Genomic DNA, 14,522 nt, shown 5'->3' on the forward strand with positions numbered 1-14,522 from the left:
CAGGGGCGTAGCAATAGGGGGTGCAGAGGTAGCGACCGCATCAGGGCCCATGGGCCAGAGGGGCCCCAAAGGACCCTCTCTCAACTTCAGTATTAGCTCTCTATTGGTCCTGTGCTCATAATAATCACTTCTATAGATACTTTGAATAGTGGTAATCATTAAAAAACTGCTTCCCGTCCCCTTCTTGCACCTCTGACACTGTAGTTGTCATTGGCAGGTTTTGGTGCGCCGTATCAATTGTTATGTATAGAGTGCTTGGGGGGTCCCATTGTAAAACTTGCATCGGGGCCCACAGCTCCTTAGCTACACCACTGCCTTTGTCATATTGCCTGAACACTGCCTGGCCTGACCCTGGCTTCTCTATGATATTGCCTGAACACTGCCTGGCCTGACCCTGGCTTCTCTATGATATTGCCTGAACACTGCCTGGCCTGACCCTGGCTTCTCTATGATATTGCCTGAACACTGCCTGGCCTGACTCTGGCTTCTCTATGATATTGCCTGAACACTGCCTGGCCTGACCCGGGCTTCTCTATGATATTGCCTGAACACCGCCTGGCCTGACCCTGTCTTCTCTATCCTATTGCCTGAACACTGCCTGGCCTGACCCTGTCTTCTCTATCCTATTGCCTGAACACTGCCTGGCCTGACCCTGGCTTCTCTATCATATTGCCTGAACACTGCCTGGCCTGACCCTGGCTTCTCTATCATATTGCCTGCACACTGCCTGGCCTGACCCTGTCTTTTCTATCCTATTGCCTGAACACTGCCTGGCCTGACCCTGGCTTCTCTATCATATTGCCTGAACACTGCCTGACTTGACCCTGGCTTCTCTATGATATTGCCTGAACACTGCCTGGCCTGACCCTGGCTTCTCTATCATATTGCCTGAACACTCCCTGGCCTGACCCTAGCTTCTCTATCATATTGCCTGTACCCTGCCTGGCCTGACCCTGGCTTCTCTATGATATTGCCTGAACACTCCCTGGCCTGACCCTAGCTTCTCTATCATATTGCCTGCACACTGCCTGGCCTGACCCTGGCTTCTCTATGATATTGCCTGAACACTGCCTGGCCTGACCCTGGCTTCTCTATCATATTGCCTGAACACTGCCTGACCTGACCTTGACTCCTCTAACATTCTGCTTGATCACTGCTTGACCTAAACTAGTAAATTCACCTCTGAAAAAGTGGACTTTTTATGTTCCGTGAAACATACATCAGCATATGACTTTACAAGTGAGCTTGAAAAACAATTGTTGTCATCCATTTACAAGATAATGACATGACGGGCAGATTTATAGACTCCTTATGAGGCGATTGTAGTTCTGATTCAGGAAATGATTGTTTTATTGGTCTACCTTTGATACTATATAAGCGTGTATTATGACTACATTGCACCATAAAATAGTCTTATTCCCTTTCTAGCTTAAAGGGAAGCTTAAGGCAAAGACAAAAAAATGATTTTAACTTCCCTGGGGCTTCTTTCAACCCCCTGGACTTGTAATGTGCCCACGACAGCCTCCTGGTCCCCTAGTGGCCCCAAATTGTGCGCACCGATCGTGTTCTCACCACCAGAAGCGCTCTGCACATGCGCAGGACACTCCCAGCCACGGGAGCATGATCAGGATGTGTGCAGCTTGGGGCCATGCATGTGCAGTAGCCACCAACTGGCTGCGACTGGCTAATGTTTCGGGGGTCGCCACTGCTAGCCATAGGGGACCAGGAGGACGACGTTGCCTTCATATCCTTTTCAATTCAGTTGTCGTTTAAGGCCCGAGCCACCGCCGGAGGCTGCCGCTCAGGCCCTGCTGGGCCGATTTACATGAAATAAAAAGCAGCACATGCAGCCGGCACTTTGCCAACCGCGTGTGCTACCTGATCGCGGCGGCGATCCGCCGCGTGCAGCGGCGAAAGAGGGTCCCCCCAGCCGCCTGAGCCCAGCGTAGCCGGAACAAACAGTTCCGGCCAGCGCTAAGGGCTGGATCGGAGGAGGCTGACATCCATGGCGTCGTCATGGTGATGAGGTAAGCGAAACAATGAAGGCTGCTCATTGCAGCCTTCCTTGTTACTTCTGGTCACCTGAGGCGATCAGAAGAACGCATCCGGAGCGCCCTCTAGTGGGCTTTCATGCAGCCAACTTTCAGTTGGCTGCATGAAATAGTTTTTTTTTTAATTAAAAAAAAAAACCTCCCGCAGCCGCCCTGGCGATCTTAATAGAACGCCAGGGTGGTTAAAGGACAACTGAAGTGAGAAGACTATGGAGGCTGCCATGCTTATTTCTTGTTAAACAATACTAGTTGCCTGGTAGCCCTGCTGATCTATTTGGCTGCAGTAAGGCCTGAATCACACCAGAAACAAGCATGCAGCTAATCGGTCAGATCTGACAATAATGTCAGAAACCTCTGATCTCCTGCATGCTTGTTCAGGGGCTATGGCTGAAAGTATTAGAGGCAGAGAGTCAGCAGGGCTGCCAGGCAACTGGTATTGCTTAAAGAGAACCTGTACTGAGTAAAATAATTTAAAATAAACACATGAGGTAACTTCAAATGAACATTACATAGTTACCTTGCTATCAGTTCCTCTCAGAAGCTCACAATTTTCTTCGTACAGTGATCCCTTCCAGTTCTGACAACATTTTGTCAGAACTGAAATATATCAGTTGCTGTCAGTTATATATCAGCAGCTGTCAGTTACAGCTGAGAGGATAACTGATGTGTCCATGTTTCCCTATGGCTCAAGTGGGCGATGTTACAGTTTAACAGTGTGCTGACCAGGAAGCTGTTATGGGGTAACAGCCATTTTCAAAATGGAGGACGGAGAATTGCATTGATCACAGTGGACAAACAGGAAGCAGGAGAGGAGAAAGAGATTGATGAGTAGACTACACGGGAGAGAAGTATGACTTGTGTATGCTTATTTTGACTTTTAATTTTCAGTTCAGGTTTTCTTTAAAAGGAAATAAACATGGCAGTCTCGTGAAAATTCAATAATGAATAAAGTGGCTTATTGTTTACAATATTCATTTATAGATTATTTAGTCAGTGTTTGCTCATTATAAAATCCTTTCTCTTGATCTGTGTGGAATGTTCGTTACTGAGAATTCTATGCACTGAGGGAGATACTGCTTGCTTGGCAGTTGGAAAAAGCTGTTATTTCCCTCAATGCAATGAGGTTCACAGACTAAACTGTCAGGGCCATGGCCATGACATCACACCACAGTGTGATGTCATAGTGTGAAGGGGTTTAACCACAATATCAGCCATACTTCCCCCCCTTCCCCCGATGATCTATGTGAGAAAAGGACAAGATTTCTCGTGGGAAAGGGGGAATCAGCTACTGATTGGGATAAAGTTCAATCCTGGGTTAAAGTTTTTCATTAAAGTTATAATTTTATTGTTCACATGAAGAGGCAGAGCAACCGCTAGCGGAGCGACACATCGGATACTGGTCTAAGGGACTATTTTCACTAAACTGCATCCGACGCTGGAATAGTTTCCATTAATGCGAATTTCAGTTTGTGGTGCAATGCAATGCGGAGGGCATGTTGCAGTTTCCCGCAGCATGCATGCATCCGAGTCCCATAGCGGTAGTATCGAGCCGCGCCGCATCGCGAATGAAATTACCCGGCTGCAGTGCAGTGATCGCAGTGGAAGAGGGCCCTAAGTGAAGCTGTAGTAGAGACCTTTATACATTATCTAGTTCCAGTTTTTCTACATCCATGATTACTGAACACAACCAATTGGCGATGTCTCTTCTGGCATCCCAACCACCTCTGGCTTTTCTTGCACACCCGGGTGAGCCAACAATGCAACTTCACTGCTTGGATTCGCAAGTTTGAGAATAACATACTTGCTGCAAACCAGACTAGTATAACTGATGTAAGAAAACGTGCTATGCTAATTCCCTGCCTGGGAGAAGGACTGCGGATATTCTACGCTTAAAAGGTTAGTTGGAAAATAGACAGCAATTTGTATCATTTGATTTTGAATTGTCTGTCTTTAAACCCCAAGTGAATGGAGAGATTCAACAGAATTCTTAAGTTAGCCATGATGGGCAGATTCGACCAAGAAACAAATCTCTCTCTGATCGAATCTGTCGGTGCACATCTGTCTTCTGGTTCTTCCTCTTCCATTTGCGCCTCACATGCAATGGGCACTGCACGGTGGGCGGCATAGGCAGGTAATGTATAAATGCACACACGAGGGCACATTTATACTCAAGGGGAATAAGCGCTGGGGGTTTTGTCGCATTTGTCGCTCATCCCGATATCACTTGCTATTACCGCCATGTACCCAATCCGCCATCTTGAAACATGTCCGATCGATACATGTGATCAACTTTGGCCAAAATTTGTTGCATCGTCGATCGGGCATGCTCTTGGTGGCACCAATTTTCATCCCATTCGATAATGATTATTTAATCGGATGGTCGATTGCCTGTCAAGTCGAGAGATGTATGGCCACCTTAACCACTTGCCGACCGCACGCTTATACCGTGCGTCGGCAAAGTGGCAGCTGCAGGCTGATTAATTAGGAAGCAGCCGCTCGCACGAGCGGCTGCTTCCTGTCAAATCACGGCGGGGGGCTCCGTGAATAGCCTGCGGGCCGCCGATGGCGGCTCGCAGGCTAAATGTAAACAGAAGCGGAAATAATCCGCTTTGTTTACATTGTACGGCGCTGCTGCGCAGCAGCGCCGTAAGGCAGATCGGCGATCCCCGGCCAATCAGCGGCCGGGGATCGCCGCCATGTGACAGGGGACGTCCCGTCACTGGCTGCACAGGACGGATAGCGTCCTGTGCAGCCTCGATCGCCGGGGGGGCAGCAGGTAGGAGAGGGAGGGGGAGGATTTCGCCACGGAGGGAGGCTTTGAGGTGCCCCCCTCCCCCCCCCGCAACACCCAGGCAGGCAGGAGAGATCAGACCCCCCCTGCACATCATCCCCATAGGGGGGAAAAAAGGGGGGCGATCGCTCTGCCTGCAACCTGATCTGTGCTGGGGGCTGCAGAGCCCACCCAGCACAGATCACTCAAAACAGCGCTGGTCCTTAAGGGGGGGTAAAGGGTGGGTCATCAAGTGGTTAAAAGAAGCTCTTTAGACTTCAAATTTACCAGGTAAAATTGGAAAGTTTTTGCCACAGAGTTCTTACATGTTTACAGAGCAAACATCACACACACAACTACACAAGCATCATCAACGGAGCTGTTACATAGCAGACATGCGCACTAAACTTCTTGTGGGTGACATACTGTACAACTTCCACAACGTACAGTGCCTCTGAGATCAACAGTTGCTAGAACTGTTAAAGGGATCCATAAAGAGGAACTTCAGCCTAAACGAACATACTGTAATTAAGTTACAGTAGTTATATTAATTCAAATAGATAGGTAATATAATCTCTTACCCACTCTGTTTTAAAAGAACAGGCAAATGGACTATGACTAAGGGCAGATTGTAAGCCCGACACGTGTGTCGATCCTGTGATTTTATTGCACTACCTTTTGTCATGTGACATTATTTAATAAAGAACAGACATTTTTTTCACTCAGCCAAGTCTGGTTTGCGGATCCTTCTTCCATGATTAATTCAAATAGCTAGGTAATATAATCTCTTACCCACTGTGTTTTAAAAGAACAGGTAAATGTTTGTCATTTCATGAGGGCAGCCATCTTTTGGTTGAAAGGAGGTGACAGGGAGCATGAGACACAGTTCCAACTGTCCTGTGTCCTGAGCACCTCTTCCAGTTGCTAGGCAACATGAATAACAACATAGGAAATCCCATCATGCTCTGCACAGCATCAGGGAAAAAAAGCCTGGGCTTTTTTTCTTTGATGGGTGGAGCTTAGCTAAAAATGCAGCCAAGAATGATGCTTTGGTAGGAAAAACAAAGTTCTGATGCTGTGAAACTGTTAAAGAAACACCAAGCCTTTTCAGTTCTGCTGAGATTTTTAGACCGGAGGTTCACTTTAATCAGTTTTACTCACCTGGGGCTTCTACCAGCCCGCTGCAGCCATCCCATGCCCCCACAGCCACTCTCGGATCCTCCTTTCCCCCGCTGCCAGTTACTTTTGCTTTCGGCCGACAGGCTTACTACGTCTGCGCAGGCTTGGCCACGCGTCTGCTTCTACGCGTTCCCGTCCTCAATAGCATCCTGCACGAAGAATGCTACGCGTGGCCAGGCCTGTCGACAAAATGAAAGTAGCTGGCGGCGGGGAACAGGAGGATCAGAGAGTGACTGCGAGGGCACGGGATGGCTGCAGGGGACTGGTAGAAGCCGCAGGTGAGTAAAACTGATTTTTTTTTCTTAAGGTGGCCATACATCAGAAGATTATGGGCAGATTCGACCAAGAGACTAATTTATCTCTAATTGAATCTGATTAGAGATAAATTTGTCTCTTGGTCGATTCTACCCAAACACTATGGGCCGATTCCCGTCTGGCTTCAGCATGAAATCATCAGGGAATTGGCTGAGCCCGTAGCGTCCGCCCTGCTGCTGCCTCCAAAATGTATAAATGTATGTAGTGTGTGCATGTACATTTCCGTGATGTCATGACGTGGGTACAGGCGTGCGATCACACAAAACGTCTAGCGATGCACGATAACAACAATCAGAGCAGATCAAATCTTTAAGATCCTTGACGACTCCGTGCAAAGTTTTCCGATCGCTTGATCCCCTTGTCGCCATCATGTTACGTCAAGTGTACCCGCCGGCCAGGAGATGGATCCTGGAACACTCGTCGACAGGGGGGGGGGGGGCAATCGATGGCTTCATCTTCCTCCATCGGGTGGTGAGTATTTAGCTTAAAGCGAGTGAAGTGAATGCCCCGGGATTTGGGGGTGTAATGCCCTCATTCTGCCACGGGAAGGTGGCATTTTAGCACTGGCCATAGTCCTTAACATAAATAAAAAGGTAAAAACAAGTATTTAAATTCGCTTCAGACTCTCTTTAAGAGACCAGGGCCCATATCCAATTCACTTTTTCACCTGAGTTTTCTCCTAAGTGATATTTTCACACCTTGTCATAAAATTCCTTTTAAACCACCAGCAAGCATGAAAATACTCAAAATTATTTTGATAGTTCTTTTTCACCAATTTTTGGGTACTTTTTCAATTGTAAAATTCTTAAAAGTTAGTTAAAAAGTGAATATGAAAATTATCTCCAAGGAGATAACTCAGGAGAAAAAGTTAAAGAGGTTCTTTGGCATGTCTAGATTGTAAGCCTTTGGGCAGGGTCCTCCTCCTTTTGTGTCCTACCTGATCATGCACCTCCACAGTGGCGTACCTAGGGCATTTGACACCCGGTGCTGGGTATTATAAGACACCCCCCCCCCCCCCCCCCCCCCAAAAAAAAAAGGTGAAGGGGCAAAAAATGGGAGGCAAAAAAAATGGGCGTGGCCATGATCGGATGAGGGCGGAGCTAACTGTAATTTGACGTGAACCCGGGTGAAAATACGCGTAATGTGTGCAGATTTGCCCAGAGAATACGTTCAATCATGTCTGCAGATTTGCCCAGAGAATACGTTCAATCATGTCTGCAGATTTGCCCAGAGAATACGTTCAATCATGTCGGCAGATTTGCCCAGAAAATACATGCAATCATGTCGGCAGATTTGCCCAGAGAATACGTTCAATCATGTCGGCAGATTTGCCCAGAGAATACGTTCAATCATGTCGGCAGATTTGCCCAGAGAATACGTTCAATCATGTCGGCAGATTTTCCCAGAGAATACGTTCAATCATGTCGGCAGATTTGCCCAGAAAATACATGCAATCATGTCGGCAGATTTGCCCAGAAAATACATGCAATCATGTCGGCAGATTTGCCCAGAAAATGCATGCAATCATGTCGGCAGATTTGCCCAGAGAATACGTTCAATCATGTCGGCAGATTTGCCCAGAGAATACGTTCAATCATGTCGGCAGATTTTCCCAGAGAATACGTTCAATCATGTCGGCAGATTTTCCCAGAGAATACGTTCAATCATGTCTGCAGATTTGCCCAGAAAATACATGCAATCATGTCGGCAGATTTGCCCAGAAAATACATGCAATCATGTCGGCAGATTTGCCCAGAGAATACGTTCAATCATGTCGGCAGATTTGCCCAGAAAATACATGCAATCGTGTGGCAGACCTGTCCAGAAAACACTTCAATCGTGTAGCAGACCTGGCCAGAACATAAATGCTACCCCTGGCTGCTAATATAAATTAAAAAGAAAAAAAAAAACATTTACTCACCTGCAGCAGAGCTCCTGTTCCGGCCTCCGTCCAGTGCGCAGCTCCCACGATCCTCTGCAGCCAGCAACTCCCAAAGTCTCCAGAGCAGGGCTTCGGACATTTTACTATAGCCCTGCTCTGCCGCTGCGGTGAACTGATACGGCGTCTATTAGATGCCGAAAGTCAGTTCACGCTGGGGGGTGCTTGGAGAATTTTAAGGGGTGCTTCAGCACCCTAAGCACACCCCCCCCCCCCCCCGCCACTGCCCCCAGTATAGGTAGCTAGCAGTTGCCCCCAGTGAAGGTAGTATAGTTGCCCCAATATAGCTAGTATAGTTGCCCCCAGGATAGGCAGCATAGCTGCTGCCCCCAATGTAGGTAGTGTTGCTGCCCCCAGTGTAGTTTGTATAGTGGCCCCCGTAGAGCTTCCCTCCAGTATAGCTAGTATAGTGGCCCCCATAGTTGCCCCAGTATAGCTAGTATAGTGGCCCACAGTTTAGATAGTATAGTTGCCTCCATTGTAGCTGGTATGGTGCCCCCCCCCCCCCCCAGTATAGGTAATATAGTGGCCCCCATAGATGCCCCCAGTGTAGCTAGTATAGTGCCCTGTGCCCCCCCCCCCGTTTAGCTGCCTCCAGTATAGTGGCCCCCAGCTGCCAGCTAGTATAGTGGCCCCCAGTTTAGGTAGTATAGTTCCCCCCCTCCCCCCGTGTAGCTAGAAGGAGGGGTGACAGCAGGGATAGCGGCGGGGAGGGGGAAATATCCCCCCCTCCCTCACCTGGGTCCCCTCCTTCTGCCTCTCTTCTCCCCCAAAAATGCGGGCAGCGGGCCGGTGGCAGTGGGCAGCGAGCAGGCGAGCGCGGAGTATACTCACGTTACTTCCGCGTATCAGCCTGGAACGCTGCGTCGCCGTCACGTGCCTCTACTGCGCCTCCAATGATTGGAGGCGCAGAAGAGGCACGTGACGGTGACGCAGCGTTCCAGGCTGATACGCGGAAGTAACGTGAGTATACTCCGCGCTCGCCTGCTCGCTGCCCACTGCCACCGGCCCGCTGCCCGCATTTTTGGGGGGAGAAGAGAGGCAGAAGGAGGGGACCCAGGTGAGGGAGGGGGGGATATTTCCCCCTCCCCGCCGCTATCCCTGCTGTCACCCCTCCTCCTAGCGCTGCTCTTCCCCTCCTTAGTCAGGTGTAGGGGGGTCGTGGCGACACCCCCCTGGCTGACTGGTACCCGGTGCGCCCCGCCCCCCTGCGCCCTTAGGTAGGAACGCCACTGCACCTCCATTACTGTGAACCCATGCTATGCATCTGAGTGAACCTAACTTGCCTAATCTCCATGCTCCCCTCCAGTGACTGACTAAGCGTTACCTTGTACTCATACTGTGCTGTGTGATCTGGTTTTCTTGTATTCCCGTATTGCCATATTGCTGTATGTCAGCCCTAAATATTGTCTGTAACCTAAACTAATGTCCAGCGCTGCGTAATATGTTAGCGCTTTATAAATACAATAAATAAATAATGTCTAATAAAACTAAAACTGACACTTACCTGGGGCTTCTATCAGCCCTCTGCAGCTTTATTTATTTGTCTAACTAGACGAATAGAACTGCTGCTGCGCGGCCGCGTCATTGGGAGCTTACTGCGCAGTACACGGCCGCGCAGCAGCAGTTCTATTCTTCTAGTTTTAGTAATTAGCAGGTTACTGGCTGCGGGGAACAAAAGACGTAGGATGGCGCGGGACATGACAGCTGCAGAGGGCTGATAGAAGCCCCAGGTGTCAGTTTTAGTTTTATTAGACATGCCAAAGAACCCCTTTAACTTTTTCTCCTGAGATATCTCCTAGGAGGCAATTTTCATATTCACTTTTTAACTAACTTTTAAGCATTTTACAATCGAAAAAGTACCAAAAAATTGGTGAAAAAGATCAAAATTATTCTGAGTATTTTTTTTGCTTGCTGATGGTTTAAATAGTACTTTGACGACTTAAAAACAAATATCACCTAGGAGAAAAGTCAGGGAAAAAGTGAATTGTATATGGGCCCTAGAATGTTGAAACGGGGACAATCCAAACGTTCTAACCCGCTTAGGCCTGGGACCCACTAGCAGCACTTTTCTAGGCGCTTGTGATTTGTAAAGCTCTTGCTATTGTAATTTTTTTCCCTTGTTTTTCCCTATAAAATGCAAAGAACGTAATTACTAAAAACAAGTATGGCCTACAAAAAGTCTGATTTGTGGCGAAAAAAATCAAGATATAGATCATTTAGGTGTGATAGGCAGTGATAAAGTTATGGCCAAATGAATGGGAGGAGCGCTGACAGGGAAATGGCTCTTGGCAGTAAGGGTAAAATAGCCTGTGGGGAGAAGAGGTTAATGATTGTTGAATGACCGTTAATTGATATAGAGGGAATGAGTGTTGTTTGGATATAGCTGAGCAATGTGCACTATTCAATGGAAAGGGACATACAAACAAGCAAGCGGCGTCCTGCGATGCAGAAACAAGAGAATACGATGCAGAAACAAGAGAATGCGATGCACTCGTTACAACGCTAGTCATTTAGGGATCTGCTATGGAAGATGAGACAGTGGGAAAACTCTACACACACACACTAGACTCTCGCCAGAGACCTTGCAGAGCGATTGCCTCTAGTGTACTCAAGAGTTTGTACAAGGCTTAACTTTAGCCGGGGATCCCAGGTCTGCAATGACTACAGTGGCCCTATCCATATACATAAACCCTTGCAATGCAAGCAGGCTCTGGGGTCTAGCAGGGAGAATATCGGATTTGTATCATCGGAACTGTATGTGAGATAACGTCCGCTCTGCTGGAATAATTCTCCCCACATGTAAAGTATGCCAGGAATCTGCTGAGAGGGCCAGGGCTGGAAAACAAATCACAACCAATTGTGTCCAGTTGGCTTGCTGTGAATGCCAAGATTTTGGGAGTTGTTTCTTAACAGAGCGTGGCTCCGCTGTGCCAGTGTGCCCAAGCCAAAACGTCGCTCCAGATTAGACATCTGTGAATTTACAGCTCATTAGCTACACTTCTCTAGTACTGTACCTTAAAGCTGACCTGAACTCCGAGCTTCCTCTCTGCTCTAAAAGATAAGCAACAGTGTTAGAACCAGGGCCGGTTGTCCCATAAGGCATTGTAGGCACATGCCTTAAAGAGACTCCGTAACAAAAATTGCATCCTGTTTTTTATCATCCTACAAGTTCCAAAAGCTATTCTAATGTGTTCTGGCTTACTGCAGCACTTTGTACTATCACAGTCTCTGTAATAAATCAACTTATCTCTCTCTTGTCAGACTTGTCAGGCCTGTGTCTGGAAGGCTACCAAGTTCTTCAGTGTTGTGGTTCTGTGATGCATCTCCCCCCTCCTGGCCCCTCTCTGCACACTGCCTGTGTGTTATTTAGATTAGAGCAGCTTCTCTCTTCTCTCTTATCTTTTACAAGCTGGATAAATCGTCCTCTGAGCTGGCTGGGCTTTCACATACTGAGGAATTACAGACAAGGGGAAAGCTGTTTGCAGGAAGAAAAGAGCAGCCTGAAACTTCAGTGCATGAGAGATGCAGGGGGAAAGAAACACACAAATTATCTCTTGAGATTCAAAAGGAAGGCTGTATACAGCCTGCTTGTGTATGGATGTATTTTCTATGTGTGGACATACTGTACATCAGCCTACTTCCTGTTTTGGTGGCCATTTTGTTTGTTTATAAACAAACTTTTTAAAACTGTTTTTAACCACTTTTAATGCGGCGGGGAGCGGCGAAATTGTGACAGAGGGGAATAGGAGATGTCCCCTAACGCACTGGTATGTTTACTTTTGTGCGATTTTAACAATACAGATTCTCTTTAAGGCACCTGATGATGGAAAGGCGGCTGACTCCCCTTCAGAGGGCCCCCCTCCTTCCCTATGCAGAGTCCTAATGAGAGTGTAAATGAGGTTACTTACCCAGCTCTCGGAATTTCACTGATCTTTCTTCTGTCGGGGCACCTCTAGCTATTCAATACTGAGATTCCTCTAGCTACCTAATACTTGGGGGAACCTCTAGTTACTCTAGGTTACTTCTGGCTACCTAATACTAAGGGGCACCTGTAGCTATGATGGGCAAGGAAAGTAAGAGAGAGGTGACAGCTGGGCCAGCTGTAGCTTCATGGAGGGCGGAGTTTAGGGTGTCAGGACATCTGTGCCTATAGGCTCCTGAGGTAAATCTGGGCCCGATTATAACCTTGAAAGTGAGTCCAAAGCCTTCTAAAAAAACTCTTTTTATTTGACATCTTCAGCAATATCAGCAGTGCTAAAACACTGCATGTCGTTAAACCCCCCAAATCCCCTGGTAGAGGCAGCGATTTGTGCTGTAGCTCTGCCTCTACTTGTGTCAATCCCCGCTGACACAGTCTTTATTCACTGAGAGGGGCGGGGAGAGGCGGCGATCAGCAGGGATTGAAGCTAATGGAGGCAGTGCTGCAGCGAACAGCTCTGAACGGTCCCTGGTGTCTTGGTTCTCCTGTTTCCTCTGAGGAAGGGCCTCCAATGTTTCTCATTCCCACACTCTCTCCTGTCACAGTCCTTCCCCTGCTGGAGTACCACAAGGGTCAGACCTCAGTCCCTTCTTTCCCCATCTAGATCAATGTAAGCAAGCTCATTAGGCGTGTTAAAGTTAGCCCGAGTTGAACCTAAGGTCAAAAAACAATACCTACCTAAGAATCGGGAAGCCTCTGGATCATCAAAAGGCTTCCCGTGTCCTCCTCGCCACTACCGCAGCACCTGCTCTTTATGCAGAATCGCGAAAAAGTGGCTCAGATTACTGCACAGCCACGGCAGTACTCGAAGGCACAGTAAGGCCGCATTTGAAGTCACAATCAGTAATCCAACAAGCTCTTGTCTGATTTTTTTTCAGGGGTGTTCACACGGCAACTGTGGGAGTCAGGGGAGGGAGATGTGGGCAGCCTCTACAAAATCCGGAGGCTTCCATCTTCTTAGGTATCTGTTTTTTAGCCTTGGGTTCAGCTCAGGTTCACTTTAAAGCGGATCCGAGATGAAAAACTAACTATAACAAGTAACTTGTCTATATATCTTATCTAAAGTTTAGATAGCTCACACAGCAAATCTAGCTGCAAACAGTTTTAATAGAATAGGATGTCTTCCTGTGATACAATGACAGCAGCCATGTTGTTTGTAAACATTACACAGAGGCAGGCTTATCTGCATCTTGAGTCATCAGCCTAATCCCCCCTCCTCCCCTCTGCCTCTAAAATCAATGGCTAGTAACACCTCCTCCTGCCCAGACTGAGCTCCCATGAGCCTTTGCTACTGCCAAGGCTCTCTGAACCTGTGGGTGTGGCTTATTTAGTTTATAGGGAATTATAGTATTAAAACAAAAACAAAGAAGTATTTGGCTTGAGGAATGCCCGATAAACAATAGGAAAGGAACACAATTATGCAATGAGTAAAAGTTCACCTCGGATCCGCTTTAACGCAGAACTACAGTTTGGAATAACTTAGAATTAAAGTCCTGTCTTCCAAGTCATTATTACCTACAGTATATAGTTATCCAACTTGCCTTTGACCCAAAATCCAGTAATGTCATGAAAAAAAAAACAACAACTCAATCCCCACATTACACTTCGCAACGGTAGTACAGGCAGCTGCTATTCTGCACTATAATATACTAACCAGTTCAGTCTAAGTTTGTCACTGCTATTTGTAGACTGCTTGGCTTTGTTCTCCAACCAAAACACGTGTTACTAACCCTTTCAGGCACTAAAAAAAAAAAAAAAAAAAAAAAAAGGAGTTTTTTAGAATTTAAAGCAGTGTGGCAACATTTTGGAGCAAAGAGTTTTTTTTTTTTTTGCTCATTGTTGAACAGAAAATGCTGTGGGCAAATCTCTTGAAGTACCCCAAGGTATATCCCTTAGTCCCATTATCTTCTTCATCTACATTTATGGTTTAGGCCAGCTCATTAGTCAGACAATTTGTTGAATATGCATATCTCTTTTCAACAGGAAAGTGAAATGGTTGCAAGCAAATCAAAGCCAAAAAAAAACTGCTTTGATTTGTCCTCAGCCACTTCCTGTTCAAAGGAGATTTGCATACGGAGTACATTTAACTGCTTAACACCACTCATTAGTTCATCATATACCTGTAATGACAAAAACAGCTACTTACCTCGGGAGGGGGAAGCCTCGTGGATCCCAACGAGGCTTCCCCATGTCCTTCCGTTGCGGCACTTGAAGCCCCCGACAGTAGGGGAGGTAAATATTTGCCTACCGCTATCCAGCACAGGCGCAGTAGCAGCTTGTCTGTTT

At 47.2% G+C, this 14,522-nt stretch overlaps 1 protein-coding gene across 1 annotated transcript in view; it reads right to left on the minus strand.

The window, feature by feature from the left end:
• Window positions 1-14,522, minus strand: part of ALAD (aminolevulinate dehydratase) — a 106,728-nt gene that overhangs the window by 51,801 nt on the left and 40,405 nt on the right. The gene's annotated exons all lie outside the window — the stretch shown is intronic.

The sequence above is a fragment of the Hyperolius riggenbachi genome, chromosome 8 (assembly GCF_040937935.1).
Source record: "Hyperolius riggenbachi isolate aHypRig1 chromosome 8, aHypRig1.pri, whole genome shotgun sequence".
Classification (NCBI taxonomy): Eukaryota; Metazoa; Chordata; class Amphibia; order Anura; family Hyperoliidae; genus Hyperolius; species Hyperolius riggenbachi.